Source organism: Aquarana catesbeiana, linkage group LG01 (genome assembly GCF_042186555.1).
Source record: "Aquarana catesbeiana isolate 2022-GZ linkage group LG01, ASM4218655v1, whole genome shotgun sequence".
In the NCBI taxonomy this organism is placed as follows: domain Eukaryota; kingdom Metazoa; phylum Chordata; class Amphibia; order Anura; family Ranidae; genus Aquarana; species Aquarana catesbeiana.
Genome location: NC_133324.1, coordinates 355,379,638 through 355,396,715, shown reverse-complemented (window position 1 = coordinate 355,396,715; position 17,078 = coordinate 355,379,638). Strand labels below are relative to the sequence as shown.

The following is a 17,078-nucleotide window of genomic DNA, read 5'->3' as shown; positions in this document are numbered from 1 at the left end:
CAACCCATGGGGGGAGTAGCTTTTTAGTTGGTAGATCCAGAAAACTTCGAGCTGTGATACCCCCCTGGTGCGTGGACCCCCTCTCCATGACGAAACAAATTTATCTATGACCTGGAATTTGGAGCCCCTCGGATTCTTATTATGGAACTCCAAAAAATGATGAGGAACGCTATGGTTAGTGCGGCCTTTTTTGATGGCAGTGATGTGTTAATTCACTCGAATGTTAAATGATCTGATGGTGCGACCCACGTACTGCATATTGCAAGGGCATGTGATGAGATACACAATGTACCGTGTGGTACATGTGACAAAATGATTAATTTGGTATATAGTGACGGTAGACTCAAAGCATACCGATCTACAATTTCCACAGAGATTGTACCTGCACACATTACATTTCTTACAGGGATAGTATCCTTTAGTCTCTGGGAAAAAAGACGGTCTAGTGGGTGCTTCTATAACATTGCGGGAGATGCGATTCCGCAATGATGGGGCCTTCCTAAAAGTGACACCTGCCCTGGTGGGGAGCACCGGACCCAGGACAGGGTCACTTCTGAGGATGCTCCAGTGACGGTTTAAGATTTGTTTAATCTGTCTATGCTGGACAGAGAATTGGGTGAAGAGAGACCACTTGAATTTATCATTAGGGGTTGACTTCGGTCGCACAGATGTCAGCGTTTTACGGTCTATGAGAGAGACTTTTGTAATCTCATGATCTATCTGGGCGGATTGGTAGCCTTTTTCCAGGAAACTTTCTTTCAGAAATTGTGCTTGGTGTAAAAAATCAGTAACGCTGGTGCAATTCCTATGAATGCGTAGTAATTGGCTGCGGGGGACAGACTCCAACCAGGGCCGTAGTGGCAACTATCCTTAGAGATATAGCCATTGCTGTCCGTCGGCTTGAAAAAGGTGGTGGTTACAATCCGACAGTCAGAAATGGCAATCTCCAAATCAAGGAAGTGTATCGAAACTGTGCTCAGTTCATACGTGAGAGTGATACCCCTATCATTATGATTCAGAGTGGCCATAAACTCGTGAAGGGTCTCCTCGTCACCTTTCCATAGGAGGAGGATGTCGTCTATATATCTAGCCCATAAACACAGCTCAGGTCGCTGTGCGGGATAGACGACATCCTCCTCCCAAGGGGCCATAAAAAGGTTGGCGAGGCTGGGGGCAAATTTAGCCCCCATAGCCACTCCTTTCTTCTGCAAAAAGAATTGGTTATTATACCAAAAGTAATTTGTTTGTGTTGCGAACCCTAGGAGTTCCATGATATAATGTTGTTGTGGTGGTGGGATGTTGTCACTCGCATTTAGATAGTGTTCGACAGCCGCCAGGCCCAACCTATGTGGGATGGAAGTATATAACGCTGTGACGTCCGCCGTGACCAAAATGAGGTTGTCTTGGTATTCTATATTTTCCAGCCGGCGGATAGTGTCCCCTGTGTCCTTAAGGTAAGATGGAACCCTAGATACCGGGGGTTGGAGAAAAAAGTCTATGTAGCGGCCGACTCTAGAAGTAACGGAGTCTATACCGCTTATAATAGGTCTACCAGGGGGTTTTGTACTATTTTTATGTACCTTTGGGAGGTAGTACATCACTGGGATGCGTGGTCCTACTGGGACTAAATAGTCCTTTTCTTTTTTAGTGAGGATTCCTTGTTGGAAACCTCGTGTAACTAAATTCACTAGATGTTTTTTAAAGTCCCTAGTTGGGTCTCGGGGAAGAAGTGTGTATGTCTTTTCATCACTAAGAATGTGGCACATCTCTCCGTGGTAGTCCTCTTTGTCTAAAATGACCACCCCACCCCCCTTATCCGCGGGGCGGATGACTATATCTTTACGTTCACAGAGAGATTTTAAGCCTATCCTAATGTTGGGATGATCAAGGTTACGTTTGTTGGGTAATCCATCTAGATCCTTAAGAACTAGGTCGCAAAAGACTTTGATGGCCGGTGCCGTCACACCGGGGGGGTTGAATAAAGACGGATTGGCCAATCCCGTGTGAAGGGCTGCTGTGCTTGAAGCTGCAATTTTTGTATTAATTGTACCTTCAACATCCCCAGGGTTAACCAGGAAGTGTCGTTGTACATTAAGTTTCCTTTTGAATTTCTGAACGTCGATAAAGGTCTCAAATTTGTTCAACTTTTTAGAGGGAGCAAACTTGAGACCCTTGTCCAGTACATGTAGTTCCGCCTTAGAAAAGGGTTTTTGACTAAGATTAAAAATGCCACTCATTTTCAATGTCGTTTTCTTTTTCCTGGCCCTCCAGCCTCCTCTAGAGCCTCGTTTCCGTCTATTCTTCTTTTGGGCCCAAATGGTCCCCGAGGAAAATCCTCTTTGTATGGAAGATTTGGATATGAGTGATTATATGTATAAGGTGATCTATCAAGTTGGTAATGATCTCTAGTGTGAGGTGCATCTCTTAAAGGTGAAAATCTGTTATAGGTATGAACAGGAGTGCGGTAGGTGTAGTATGGTTCTGAATAGTCCCTTGAATGTTGATAACGTTGGGGGGATCTATTGTGAACCTGAGGGGATCTGTGGTGAGTATAAGTTTCAATGTGTCCAGGCCCCCTGCTGCACCCGTGGCGGTTACCCCTGCCCCTCCGGGAGCTCCCTCTTCCTCTGTTGGGATGCTGGTATCCATTACCAGAGGAATTATGGGTAGGGTAATCCCTATGCGAGGGTTTACTGCGATAATACGGGGTAGTGGGGGGATGGACATTATTACGCATGGTGGTTTGACTGGGATGTGTGCCTGGTGGTAAAGGGATTGCTCCACTAGTAGTGTTTACAGAAGAGGTGTCCATCTCAACTGGGCCGGATGGTCCAGTAGGGGTTTCACCATCTTTCTTTTGCCAATTGAACACCAGGTGGCTCCTGTAATCATTGATATCCCGGGTGCATTTCTTCTGTTTTTTAGTCCGTTGGTCTTTGTCCTCTTTTTCTAAATGATTTTTAAGATTGACACCTGCCTCATTAAAGTAATGATACCAGGACTCGACCTCTACCTCGTCCTGCTGTGGGTGGATATCCCACCTCAGACCTCTGGGGACCATGTGCTCCTTGGAGTATTGCTCCAGGAACGCAATGTCCCAGAGGAGGTGGATCTCAGAGACCATCAGATTTTTGAGGCGCATAAACAAACCCCCTATTTCCGTATTAGTATTTACAACGAAAACTCCTTCTGTAAACATGGAGCGAGTGGTGCGATATTCAAAAACATCCATATCATGATATGAAACAGAACAGTGATAGCAGCAACTATAAACCAAAACAATAAGAAATCAATAAAACTAATTCAATAATTGCGCTTTTACAAGAATATAGAAGTGATAGCCGCCAGCATGTAACAATGTGGTAGACAGTGTACAAATGAATATAAATGAGACAAATGCAGCGCTAAAAATGTGCAATTACGTTTTCAACATGTGACTGTGAAAAAGTGCTGGAAGCATAACCAATATCTCTCGGGTTATGTATGTCAAAGGTAAACCTCTAACTTATAAGTAAATAAGAAAAAATTCATAAGTATAGTGAACGGTGTATCAGTTCATAAATGCAAGGGGGTTCATAGGTATAAGTGGTGCCGAAACTCCACACGGGGTGAGGGCTGGAACCGATTCTGTATGAGGAGACACCTTGCGTATGGATCTTCTAGATTTCAAATGAAGACAACAAGTAGTAGAAATGGGTGTCCTTACCGGAAAGGTGTCTTACAGGCTTGGGGGATCCAACGATCCCGTGACTCCGTATAGAGCACCGATTGGTGGATTACTGTGGAGTACACTCTGGAGTGTCAGCAATGATGGTTTCCATACTGAATCAAACACAGAGTAACGGCCTGACACAGCTGCTAAGCATGTTCATATAATTGTTTATGTAATCACCCAGGTCCACACAGCTGACTTACATGTGGTGTAATTATTTATGTATATATGCAAGCGTGATACAGGCATTCAGGCTCATGCCCCAGTAGAAGGACAATGGTCCGAAAAATGTCGGGTTGCTAAATGCCTATAGATGCCCTGCTATCACGCGATTTTATACGATTTTGTTCTATTTTCTTTGTGATCACTTTTTATATATTATAGTGCATTGTCCAGTACTTTTTTAGCTTTTTAATAAAAGCTTTTCCTAACGGATTACCCTCGGGATCGTTGGATCCCCCAAGCCTGTAAGACACTCCACCGTATGGTGACTGTGTCCACCCTTTCCGGTAAGGATACCCATTTCTACTACTTCTTGTCTTCATTTGAAACCTAGAAGATCCATACGCAAGGTGTCTCCTCATACAGAATCGGTTCCAGCCCTCACCCCGTGTGGAGTTTCGGCACCACTTATACCTATGAACCCCCTTGCATTTATGAACTGATACACCGTTCACTATACTTATGAATTTTTTCTTATTTACTTATAAGTTAGAGGTTTACCTTTGACATACATAACCCGAGAGATATTGGTTATGCTTCCAGCACTTTTTCACAGTCACATGTTGAAAACGTAATTGCACATTTTTAGCGCTGCACGTGTCTCATTTATATTCATTTGTACACTGTCTACCACATTGTTACATGCTGGCGGCTATCACTTATATATTCTTGTAATAGCGCAATTATTGAATTAGTTTTATTGATTTCGTGTAGTGGTATATGTTCCTAGCTCAAATTTCATGAATCTGGTTTACATCCACGTTAAGATCTCTTAAGAAAATTTGTGAGGACTCAGATCCATGCTATGTGATAAGACCACAATGACAACATCCCTATAGTAGCAGGGCTTCCAAGATCTATGTTGCTGATGTTGGCCCCTTCCAGGAAAACTCAGCATTCATTCCTATTAAGGAGGAGGAGTGTGGGTTACTATGAACTATAGTAGCGGGACTGTCTTCGGAACATCCTTGCAAAGACATGTTGCACCGCGTAGCGGAGAAGAACTTGCCCAAAGTCAAGCAAGGCCTTGGGCATTCACAAACCCAAGCAGCTGTTACTGATGAGGGCTGCAGGAGGTGAATAAGTCACTGTAGTCAGACAGTTGAACAAAACCAGAGAACAGAAGATCCAACAGGATCTAGAGAAGCAGGAGCTGCAACAGAAGGTGCTTTCTCTAAGCGGAAAGGCAATAAAATAACAAAGGCTTAGCTGAAGACACCCTGAAATCAAGTCCAAGCCTGTACAGCAGCGTGCCTCTACAGCACCCTCTTGGATTCCAAGATTCACTTAAAGGGACTGACCTCGACTCCAAGAACAACCTCAGCCCTTCTGACACACTTGGTGGAATGAAAGTTACTCCAAGAGAAGGTGATATCTGGTACACATCCGAGAGTCTCCACAACACCTTAATAGTGGTTTATTGGCCACATTGAGTCCTGGTTTGATGCCCTCTGAGCTGTATATCCCGGAATCCTTAGGACAAGGCCCTGGCTGGGTGTTTAGCCGCCTTTTGATACTCTGACATTACATTCCTTTGAACTTTTTATTTTTTAAACATTTTGTGTGTTGTCATTTGTATTTTTAAATATTTTTTACATTCATGTACACGTATACATTTATTCACTTTGCACTGGTTCATTACTAGTGGTTTCAATGTCTAGCGCAGCTAATTCTCCCCCAATAAAATAACAAACAGCATGTGTGCGCAACATTTTGCCTAGCAGATGACGCAAGCGCCCAGTTCTCTCAACTTAACTGCTACCACAAGAAGATGGCAGTGGGGGAAAATTTAAAAAACAGCACAAAAAAAATAGGTAGCTCACAGTGCTTCAGTCCAGCTGGCAATACTCATTGCATGATTTCATAGAGACAGGGTCACATCTAAATGCTTTACAGATAACGTAGTATACTACATTTTTGGAAGGTTATTTTCCTTTGACATGAGCAAAAAAAAACCAAAAAAAAAAAAAAACCCTGTGTAACCCCGCTCCCAATCATCATGCCTCAATTTTATGGCCTTCAAAAGATTTTCAGTAATGCCCTGTACACACGGTCGGACATTGATCAGACATTCCGACAACAAAATCCATGGATTTTTTCCGACGGATGTTGGCTCAAACTTGTCTTGCATACACACGGTCACACAAAGTCATCGGAAAATCTGATCGTTCTGAACGCGGTGACGTAAAACACGTACGTCGGGACTATAAACGGGGCAGCAGCCAATAGCTTTCGTCTCTTAATTTATTCTGAGCATGCGTGGCACTTTTTGCGTCGGATTTGTGTACACACGATCGGAATTTCCGGCAACAGATTTTGTTGTTGGAAAATTTTATAGCAAGCTCTCAAACTTTGTGTGTCGGAAATTCCTATGGAAAATGTGTGATGGAGCCCACACACGGTCGGAATTTCCGACAACAAGGTCCTATCACACATTTTCCTTTGGAAAACCCTATCGTGTGTACAGGGCATAAGTATAAAAAATCCTATTTCATTTATCATCAATTGAGGGACACAGGATAATCGCAATTCTTGGACTTGTGCGATGTTCTTGTATGAATATAAATGTTCGGATGTGTGGAAAGATTCATACAGCCCACTGCCAAAATGTGTCAGAATGTGTCAGATTTGGCTTTTTGTTTCTCCACTTTTTTGTCATACCAATACAACCAAAAGAAATAAACGTGAGAATGCCTAAACATTTGTGATTGCAACAATTTTCTGGGCGAAGTGCTGCATTATCTGATAGAAATGCAGGGGTGCCAATATTTTTTGCCCTGACTGTACAGATTGCTATTGCTGACTTCTCCTGAAAATGTTAGTTGCTTGGCTTTAGTGCTAGTTTTCTGAGTCACAGGTTTAGAACAGGTATACAGAAAAAAATTTTCTGACTTTACTGGCTGCATACTTTTTCTAGGTCAGTGAAAGTATTGAGGCCACAAGATTAACCTGGCAGCCAGCATTTTAAAAGGGAGGCTCAAATCTCTACTAACACAGGTTATTTGTATCTTGTAAATGTGAATGTTGAGAAACTTTTAAAACCTCACTCTTACTTCAGAGGAACAGGTTTGGTGATTTCTGCTGGTTTCCAAGCTGGCAACATTCCACTGTTTTGGTAGCAGATTGTTAGCAGATCTGCCATCTGCTACCTGTTTCTAATTTAAAAACTTATATTTTAGGTGGTATGCACATTAGTGCTCTTTACATCTTGGCAATCAATGATGGCAACTGGTGGAAACTGAATCCACATGATCCTTTTGATTTCTTAAAGTGGAGTTCCACCTAAAAATGGAAGCTCCGCTTATCTGCCTCCTCCCCCTCTGGTGCCACATTTGGCACGTTTTGGGGGGGAGCGGGTACCTGTTTTTGACAGGTACCGTTGCCGCGGCAAGATCACTCGGAAGCTCAGCCCCCTCCTCCTTCCCCACCAGACCATTCAGAAAGTGCAGCATGCTTCGCGCATGCACATTAGCAAACTAGCTGCGAAGCCGAAAGGCTTCACTGCCGGTTTCCCTTACCGCGAATGGTGACGGCAGCACCCGAGAGTCATTGGAAGGCAGGTAAGTGTCCTAATATTAAAAGTCAGCAGCTACAGTATGTGTACTGTATGTCTACAGTTTGCTGGAAGGTGGGGGGGGGGGGGGACTCCTCTTTAAATACATTCTTCAACCTCCTGAGAATACTAGTTGATAGTGAATATATACACCACTTCACTTACTGCAGTCAGAGCATACAGTGTGGCAATATTCTGTAGATGCACATTTGACATTTTGATAACTAATATTTTGTATTAACATCATGAACATCCAGTCTCAGGCTCTTGAATAATATACCTAAGCCAACAATGTCGTTTATATTATCTACTGTCACACTGCTTGAGAATGTCACTTAATCTACAACTATACAATTTTTTTTTATAGTAGATACTAGTAAATACACACATACCACAAACAGAGAAATGTATTTTTAACCACTTCAGCCCGGAAGAATTGGCTGCTCAATGACCAGGCCATTTTTTGCGATACAGCACTGCGTCGCTTTAACTGACAATTGCACGGTCGTGCGACGCTGTACCCAAACAAAATTTTTCCCACAAATAGAGCTTTCTTTTGGTGGTATTTGATCATCTCTGTGTTTTTTATTTTTTGCGCTATAAGCAAAAAAAAAGAGCGACAATTTTGAAAAAAAAAAACACAATATTTTGTACTTTTTGCTGTAATAAATAACCCCAATTTTTTTTAAAAAAGCTAATTTTTTCCTCAGGCCAATATGTATTCTTCTACATATTTTTGGTAATAAAAAAAAAAAAAAAAAAAAAAAAAAAAATCGCAAAAAGCATATATTGATTGGTTTGCACAAAAGTTATAGCATCTACAATATAGGGGATAGATTTATGGCATTTTTATTATTATTTATTTTTTTTACTAGTAATGATGGTGATCTGCAATTTTTATTGAGACATTATGGCGGACACATCGGAGACTTCTGACACATTTTTGGGTCGATTGACAATTATACAGCGATCAATGTTATAAAAATGCACTGATTACTGTATAAATGTTACTGACAGGTTAGGGGTTAACACTAGGGGGCAATAAAGGGGTTAACTGTGTTCCCAATGTGTGTGTTCTAACTGTGGGGGATGGGACTGACTATAGGAGATGAGAGATCGTGGTTCCCAGCTCATAGGAACTCACAATCTCGCTCTCCTCACAGAACTGGGACGTGTGTGTTTACACACACACGTCCCTGTTCTGCCTCTTGTGCCTGCGATCGCTGGTGGCCGGCGGTCAGCGCGACCGTCGGACACCAGCACCGGCACTCCTGCTGTGCAGCGGGCACACGCGCCTGCTATCCCGCTTAAAGGGACCGACGTACAGCTACGGTGGTTCGCGGGATCGTGCCGACCTGCCACAGTCTAATGACGGCGGCCGGTCAGCAAGTGGTTAAGATTATCACTAATTTTTACATTATCTGGGCAGGAATTATGTTGGAGCTAAATGAAACATTCATTCACCTAAAGTACTGCAATTTCAAATGAAAAAATGACAACTGGCTGTGTACTTTAGTAAATGGAATGTACTGGGATATCTTCATTTATGTTTTGATGTGTTATGCTTCTATAAATAGCTCAATTTACCAGAGAATTTAGCTGAGATCAAAAAAGAGTAAAGTCATAAAATGGTAAGGTTTTCAGCTTAGGCTAGCAGTAGATACACTGTGATATACTTTAATGCTCTGAAATTGGTGGGTTCTACAAGACATTTATTTTCTCATTTTCTGGTTCCAGAAATTCCAATAACTATACTGGAACAAAAATACACACATTTATATGCGGTGTAACTGGTAGTCTGATAGCCAGGACAACACAAGCTTTTGTTTTACTATTTAAATGGAAAATATTTCAAAAGACACACACAATACATAGATGGTCAGATATCATCCCGCCAGGCTACTGATTGTTAGTCCAGACAGAGGGCTGTATTTCACAGTTTTTTTCTTTACTGGGAACTTGCAGTGAGTGCACTCCCAGCACAGAAACATGGCCACCCACCGATGTCTATATGTGCTGTTTGGGCATTAAAGCCCACCCTTTTGCCCACAATCCTGTGAAGTAGGCAAGTAAAGAGGGGGAATGTATTAGATTAGGCTGAACTGAGCCCTACAGAGGCACCAGAGCATCCACTGTGAAGGCTATTGAAACCAATGGATGTGGAGACAAACCTGCTGAGCTAGTTGTTGAACCTGAAAGGTGGTTCATAGCCATTGTCTGCCACTTGCGATAGAGGTCTTGAAATACTTCAGGGTGCACAGACCAGTCTCTGAAGTCCAGAAGTTATTGACTGAGAAAGTTCACCTGAGAAGTACACAGCAGTCAGGGCTGCAAAGAAAAGTTTTGTTCAAGGCAGAATCTGATCTCCTTCTTTTTGTTCCAAGGTGCCTCCCTGGTGGTTGCTGTAAGAAGGTACATCTGGTACATCTAGTTTGCAAAGGAGAAGGAAAACCTTGGACAGAGCCATAGCCCAGATCAAGCTCAGATACTCCAAGCATTAAGATGGTTCCAGTGCTTATTTCTGAAGATTTGGGATCCTCCTGAATCTCTCTAAGGTCTGCATGGTCCATTGGCCATTGGCTGACAGAGCCTAAGTCAACTGTTCTCTGAAGAAAGTCATCCAGATATGCCACTACGAGGATGCAACAAAGATGTTGATAAGGCAGGATTCAGGGCGCATGCAGCTCCCATCAGTCTTTGCCTCTCCGGCAAGAGGTCTTCAGGGACAGGGTTCCCCCAGATGGGTGCACCATGGCTGTGGACCTGTAAAGCACGCTTCCGAGGACTCAATCACACAGACCATAGGTACCCAAGTACATAAATTAACAAAAAGTAGGCACTAGCCCTTTTACACAAATTGTGCACAATAACCTGTGATAAAATAAATCAAAACGTCCTTAAGTGTAATATAAAGTCCAACTTTGTTAAAAAGAAATCCCCAATCACCGTGATCTTGTGAAATCATATATAAAGTGACTTTTCTTCTTAATGTGAAAAAGGGCTCCATGTGCAATTATCACTCACCAGATTGTAGCGGCTGACAAAGCAGCTAACAAGCCTTGTGTATTAAATCCTGTACAAAGACTCCCGAATCTTCTCCATAGGAATCCAAATATTAAAAAGGGACAGCTGCTCTTGTTCACATTTAGTTATTAATGTATTATTTTCAGAGGATGGAGTCCTCGTATTGTTAATAGGAATCTATGGAGCCCTATGTCAGGACCAGTCAAGTACCAAAAGACACTTTACAGACCGGACCCACTTCTTCGCAGAGGGCTCCAGGTATGGCTTCTGTGGCAAAGCTGAAGATCAGTCAATCCAGAAAGCAGCAAAATGAGCCATTCTGGCTCTACAGCAACTGAAGCAATCACTCAAATATAAACAAAGAAAAGGATTTTTCTGAGAAAAGAGAAGAGATCTGTTCTCCTAGGACACTAGCAAAAACTGAGGCGTGCTAGGAGTAGGAGGGGTTATACTGAGCCAACGTGGTACTTACAGTTTTGTTTTGCCAGTGATCAATTTCCTGAAAACAGCAGCATTATCCAGTGAAACCTGAATATTAATCCCATGTCCCCAATGCACCATCGAGAAATATTTTATGTGGTAATTGTATCTGGTAATACCTATGATGGCATTCAGTATATGAATTTTACCTCTTATGCCTATATTTATACGTTTCTCCACATCTTCATGCAAACCAAGCTATTCAGCAAAATTGATAGCTACAGGGCTTGTGACAAAACATATAACACTGTGTTAAGGGTGCTTACAATGGTTAGCTTTTATTCATATGGCTTAACCTTTTTTCCAAAAGAAAAAGAAAACACCTGTTTTAACTGTTTAAAAAAGGTAGCTGGAATTAGTTGGTTGTTTTTGACTTACTTAAAGCTGAAGCTTAGTATATTGGTTTTTTTTTTAAGGCAAAGTACCAAACAAATTAGTTTAGTGTAATGGTTTGTATCCTATTGCTTGCAGGCAGCTGCTTTTGTAAAAAAAATCTTCCCTGCTATGCCTACTTCAGAGCCACCGGACATTGTTCTGAGATGCTGTCTACCAGCTCTGTAAAGGTTAACAGAAGCTACTACTACTGAGAATAATGCAGCTCACCCACCACCTTCTTTCTTCTTCATCGTTCACAGAACTCCTACTAGTATTGTCCCACAATGCATCCGTTCTGTGAATGAAGGGTGAGCAGCTGAATGACAAGTTCTCCCCTGCTCATTTACAAAACACAATGCATTGTGGAACAAAATTAGTCTTATAGACAACAGATTAACAGGCCATAAAACTATGCTACAGGGGGAATTCAGAAAAACAAGAACTGCTGTGTTATTGCTATTGACAGACTGTACCATATAAATATCCTTTTATTTTAACCAACGTTCCATTACCACTAATTTTAAAAAAAATATATGGATGGAGTATGGGAGTGTTAAAACTGTGGTTAGTTTTTTTCTGCTATCTGTGCCTTATTATTAGGGAGATTTCTCTTCACTTCCTGTACTGTAGACCCAATAGTAATTGAGAATATCTTTACAATGTAAGGGATATTGCCTTTTGTAATCAGAACAAGTGTCCCAGTTGAAGATTTCTCCTCTGTTCCTGATCCGGGGTAAACTCGAAATTCTGGATGTACCCTCACTTTCATTACCAGAGACACTGGTGGTGAGACCACTTAAAGACAAGAATCTCCCTAACAGGAACCCAGACACCAATAAAAACCTGAAAATTGTTCTAACCCCCCCCCAAATCAAAAAAGGTTTTGCCTTTAGTTATATTGTAAGTCCCATTACATCATATTTACCTTATCTGGCATGTCTGGCACTGAAGCAGTCAGTGCTGAAGCCTAAATATTGTCATGAAAAAAAAGTAACAGTGCTGGATGCTAAAAGCTAAGGACCCGGAGAGGAAGATTAGATATTATTATCATTCACGATTTATATAGCACCAACAGTTTACGCAGCGTTTTATAATGTATAGGGGGGACAACACAATTACAGTACAGTTCAATACAAAAGGTACAGGAGGGCCCTGCTCGTAGAGCTTACATTCTAAGGGCGGGGGTGATGGTACAAAAGGTAATAGCTGCAGAGAATAATTTGATGGGGGTGGCATTTATGAGCATATATGACAAAGTGCATCTGAAAAAAGAAGATATGTTGAACATCTCGGACATCTACCCATGCCCAAACTGGAAATATAAAAATTTCACTTCGGCCTGTGAAAATTCTTTCCCAAATTTTCCAACACTGCAGTAAGTCAAAAGTGACACAGACATAATTACACAGTTACATAATTAGTCTGGTTAAAAAAAGACAAGTCCATCCAGTTCATCCCACAGAGAAAAAAAAACACAACAAAACAAAACACACACACAAACACACAAATTAAAAACCTCCATATACATAATCCTATACCCACAGTTGATTCAGAGGAAGGCAAAAAAAAAAGAAAAAAACCCTCTATAAAGCATAATCAAATTTGATCCCCCAGGAGACAATTGGATATTGTCTGGATCAACTTTACCTATAAATATTAGTATTCAGTTATATTTTGTGCATTTAGGGAAGAACCCATGCCTTTTTTAAAGAATCTACTGAGCTGGCCAGAACCACTATTTGAGGGAGTCTATTCCACATTTTCACAGCTCTAACTGTGAAGCCTGTCTGTATTTGGAGCTTAAATCTCTTTTCCTCCAGATGTAAAGAGTGTCACCTTGTCCTCTGTGATGACCTTAAAGTGAATAACTCTACACCAAGTTTACTAAATGGACCCCTTCTGTAAGTATTCATGTTGATCATACCCCCCCTTAATCTCTTCTCAAGAGAGAACAAATTCACTTCAACTAATCTTTCCTCATAGCTGAGCTTCTCCATGCCTTTGATCAGTTTGGTTGCCCTTCTCTGCACTCTCAAGTTCCCCAATATCCTTTTTGTGAACTGGTACCCAAAACTTAACTGTATATTCTGAATGAGATTTTGCTAATAATTTGTACAGGGGGTAAAATGATATTTCTCTCTCTGGAGTTTATACCTCTTCATACCAGAATACCCAGATCCTTCCACACCATTGATTCCCCCAGTTGTACCCACCCCCCACCCCCCCCACCCCAGTATGTATGATGTATGCATATTCTTAGCCCCCAAGTGCATAACTTTACAATTATCAACAATAAACCTAATTTGCCACATAGTTGCCCAATTAAACAGTGCATTGAGGTTGGCTTGTAGGTTGAAGATAGCCTGTAAGAACGTTATTACACTGCATAGCTTGGTGTCTCATGCAAAGACTGAAATTGTACTTTTATTTCCAGACTCTATATCAATTATAAATATATTAAAAAGGAGGGGTCCCAACACTGAACCTTGGGGTACACCACCAATAACCTTAGATTAATAAAAGTATGAATCATTAAATACTACTCTTCGAATACGGTCTTTTAGCCAGTTTTTAATCCATTTACAAACTGATTTTTCCAAGCCTGTAGGCTTTACCTTACAGATTAGCCATGAGTGGGGAACTGTGTCAAATGCTTTTGCAAAAGTCAAGCAACTCTTTTGTGTAAGTTTTTTTCTTACCTCCTCATAAAAAGAAATCAGATTTGACAATTTCCGTCTTATATAAAGCCATGCTGTCTATTGCCTAAAATATTTTTTTCTAGCAAAAAACTTGTTTATGTGGTCTTTTAGTAAACTCTGCAGTATCTTCCCAACTATAGAAGTTAAACTAACAGGTCTGTAGCTACAACATTTTTTATCGCTATTAAAAAGTAGGCACCACATTGGCCTTACGCCAATCCAGTGGTACTATGCCAGTCATTAAAGAGTCCCTAAAATTGGAATTAATGACTCTGAAATGACAGAGCTCAATTCTTTTAGAACACAAGGGTGTTTGTCATCTGGTCCAGGTGCTTTATTGACTTTTATTCTTTGTAAATATTTCTGGACCATATCAAATTTGAGCCATAGTGGTTCATTTGGGACTATGTCAATATCATCTCCATAATGGATTTGAATTCCCCTATGCTCCCTTATATGCAGAGAGTTGAAGAAGCTATTTTTAAACACATATAAATAAACGTTATTCAAATGTTGTCGATATGTGTGTTATTTACAATATGCCATGACAGCCATTTATTTTATTCTAATGTTGGTTTTACAATTTAGACATGAAATACAGTCAGGTCCATAAATATTGGGACACCGACACAATTCTAATCTTTTTGGCTCTATACACCACCACAATGGATTTGAAATGAAACAAACAAGATGTGCTTTAACTGCAGACGTTCAGCTTTAATTTGAGGGTATTTACATCCAAATCAGGTGAACGGTGTAGGAATTACAACAGTTTGTATATGTGCCTCCCACTTTTTAAGGGACCAAAAGTAATGGGACAATTGGCTGTTCAGCTGTTCCATGGCCAGGTGTGTGTTATTCCCTCATTATCCCATTTACAAGGAGCAGATAAAAGGTCCAGAGTTCATTTCAAGTGTGCTATTTGCTTTTTGAATCTGTTGCTGTAACAACATCCTATGGACAGATGAGACAAAGATCAACTTGTCCATCTGTAGCCAGTGTCAGTGTAGCCTTGTCAGTGTCCATCTGTAGCCTTGTCCCTGTGTCATTTGCAAACTTGTAGGTACACTGCCGTTTAAAAATGGCGCCGCCGTTCTCGTCGGCTTTCGGACGCACTGGGCCATTCTCGCCGGCTTTTGGCCGCTCTCGGACGCAGCGGGACTGCGAGAGCTGCCGAGAACAGCTGAAAGCCGCCGGGAATGGCCGAAAGCCGCCGAGAACGGCCAAAAGGCTCACAATCGGTGGGTGGGGATTAAAATATGGTAAAGGCCTAATGTGGGATTGGGTGTTCAACCAGCCTGCAATTACTCCGTTTATTGGTACCTATGGTTATCTCAGATTTATACTCTGTTAAATCACAGGCACACTATCACATATGCTTGGAATGTGCACACATATATGTTGAGTTTATTCAATTAAGTACTTGTCACGGTCACACTAATATGGCTTAAATAGGGTAGACCTCTTACCACACTATCTTTATAATTTTATAAATTTACGGTTTTAGCACATTTCTAATAATATTATTATTATTATTTTTTATCTGCACATTCACGGACGTGAAGGGAGACTTTGTACTTCAAGGTTGTTTAGTATTTATTCACCCACACTCAACCTATCCGGGTGGAGACACTCGATGTGGAGTTTAAATATTTTTAATTATTAGTGGTACAGCACACCACTTACCTGCCCAATAAAATTCGAGGGAGCTCATATATACAGCTATTTCTGAAACACCTGTGGAGTTTCTTTAGGGGGGCTGCACACCTTTAAACTTGTCCTAAGCGCAGTCACTTTATCGTATTTAAAGGGGTACCATGTACCCCATACTCATTCACATAGGGCGGGGGGCCGCGATCAGGGGGCCCCCTTATTAAAGGGGGCTCCCGGATTCCGATAAGCCCTCCGCCCGCAGACCCTGACAACCAACGGCCAGGGTTGTCGGGAAGAGGCCCTTGTCCTCATCAACATGGGGACAAGGTGCTTTGGGGTGGGGGGCCGCAGGGCGCCCCACTCCCCCAAAGCACCCACCCCCCCATGTTGAGGGCATGGTACAGCTCAGGAGGGGGGGGGGGCGCTCGCTTGTCCCCACCCCCTTTCCTGACCGACCGGACTGCATGCTCGGATAAGGGTCTGGTATGGATTTTGGGGGGGTCCCCACGCCGTTTTTTCGGCGTTGGGGATCCTCTTAAAATCCATACCAGACTGAAGGGCCTGGTATGCCCCTGGGGGGAACCCACACCATTTTTTTATTTAAAATTTGGCGTGGAGTTCTCCCTCAAGATTCATACCAAACAGCGTCAGGCATACGAGTCGGATCCCCGTGCTTGTCGCTCATTGGGAAAGAAAAAATCATTTTTCCTTTCTCGATGAGCAGCTCGGCGCTGTTATCCGCAGCTGACACAGTGCACTGCGATTACCTGCGGTTATATGCGGATAGCTGCGCTAAATCGCTCCTGGACGCAGTCAATTCTATTTTTTCTATCCGCACAGAACCGCATGTATCTAATTCGCAGCTAAACGCAGTGTGTGAATGGGGCCATAGGAAAGCATTGTGTGCTTTTAGCTGCGGTAGAAAATTAGAAAATCCGCAGCTAAAAGCACCATGCTATCCGTCCGTGTGAAAGGGGCCTTAAGGTGGAACATTGTGAAAACAACATGCAAAAAGGTTGGTACCCTATGACACCAAAGGAGCATGTCATAGATGCTGTTGGTAAGCGTGCATTTTGTACACTTTGTGGTAGAGCACTTATAAGAGAAGTATCTGAGGCACTTTTAAGACCAGGAGCACGATAATTGGAGCTTTCTTCAGCAAGATTCAGGGAAAAAAAATGTTTGGACTGTGCAATATTTATTAATAATTCTTATAATTAACATGTTTTTCACCTTTGGACTCTAAAGTACATTTGGATTGTTTTTTATATTTTATATCACATGCAATTATCACATATGTGTTAACGCCTTGCTTTTTATTGTTTTGCAATGCAGGCACATTACAACAATTGCACTTACT

The 17,078-nt window shown here is 41.8% G+C and overlaps 1 protein-coding gene across 3 annotated transcripts in view; it reads right to left on the bottom strand.

Moving 5' to 3' along the window:
• The window catches only part of AUH (AU RNA binding methylglutaconyl-CoA hydratase), a 399,227-nt gene that overhangs the window by 195,750 nt on the left and 186,399 nt on the right, over nucleotides 1-17,078 (bottom strand). The gene's annotated exons all lie outside the window — the stretch shown is intronic.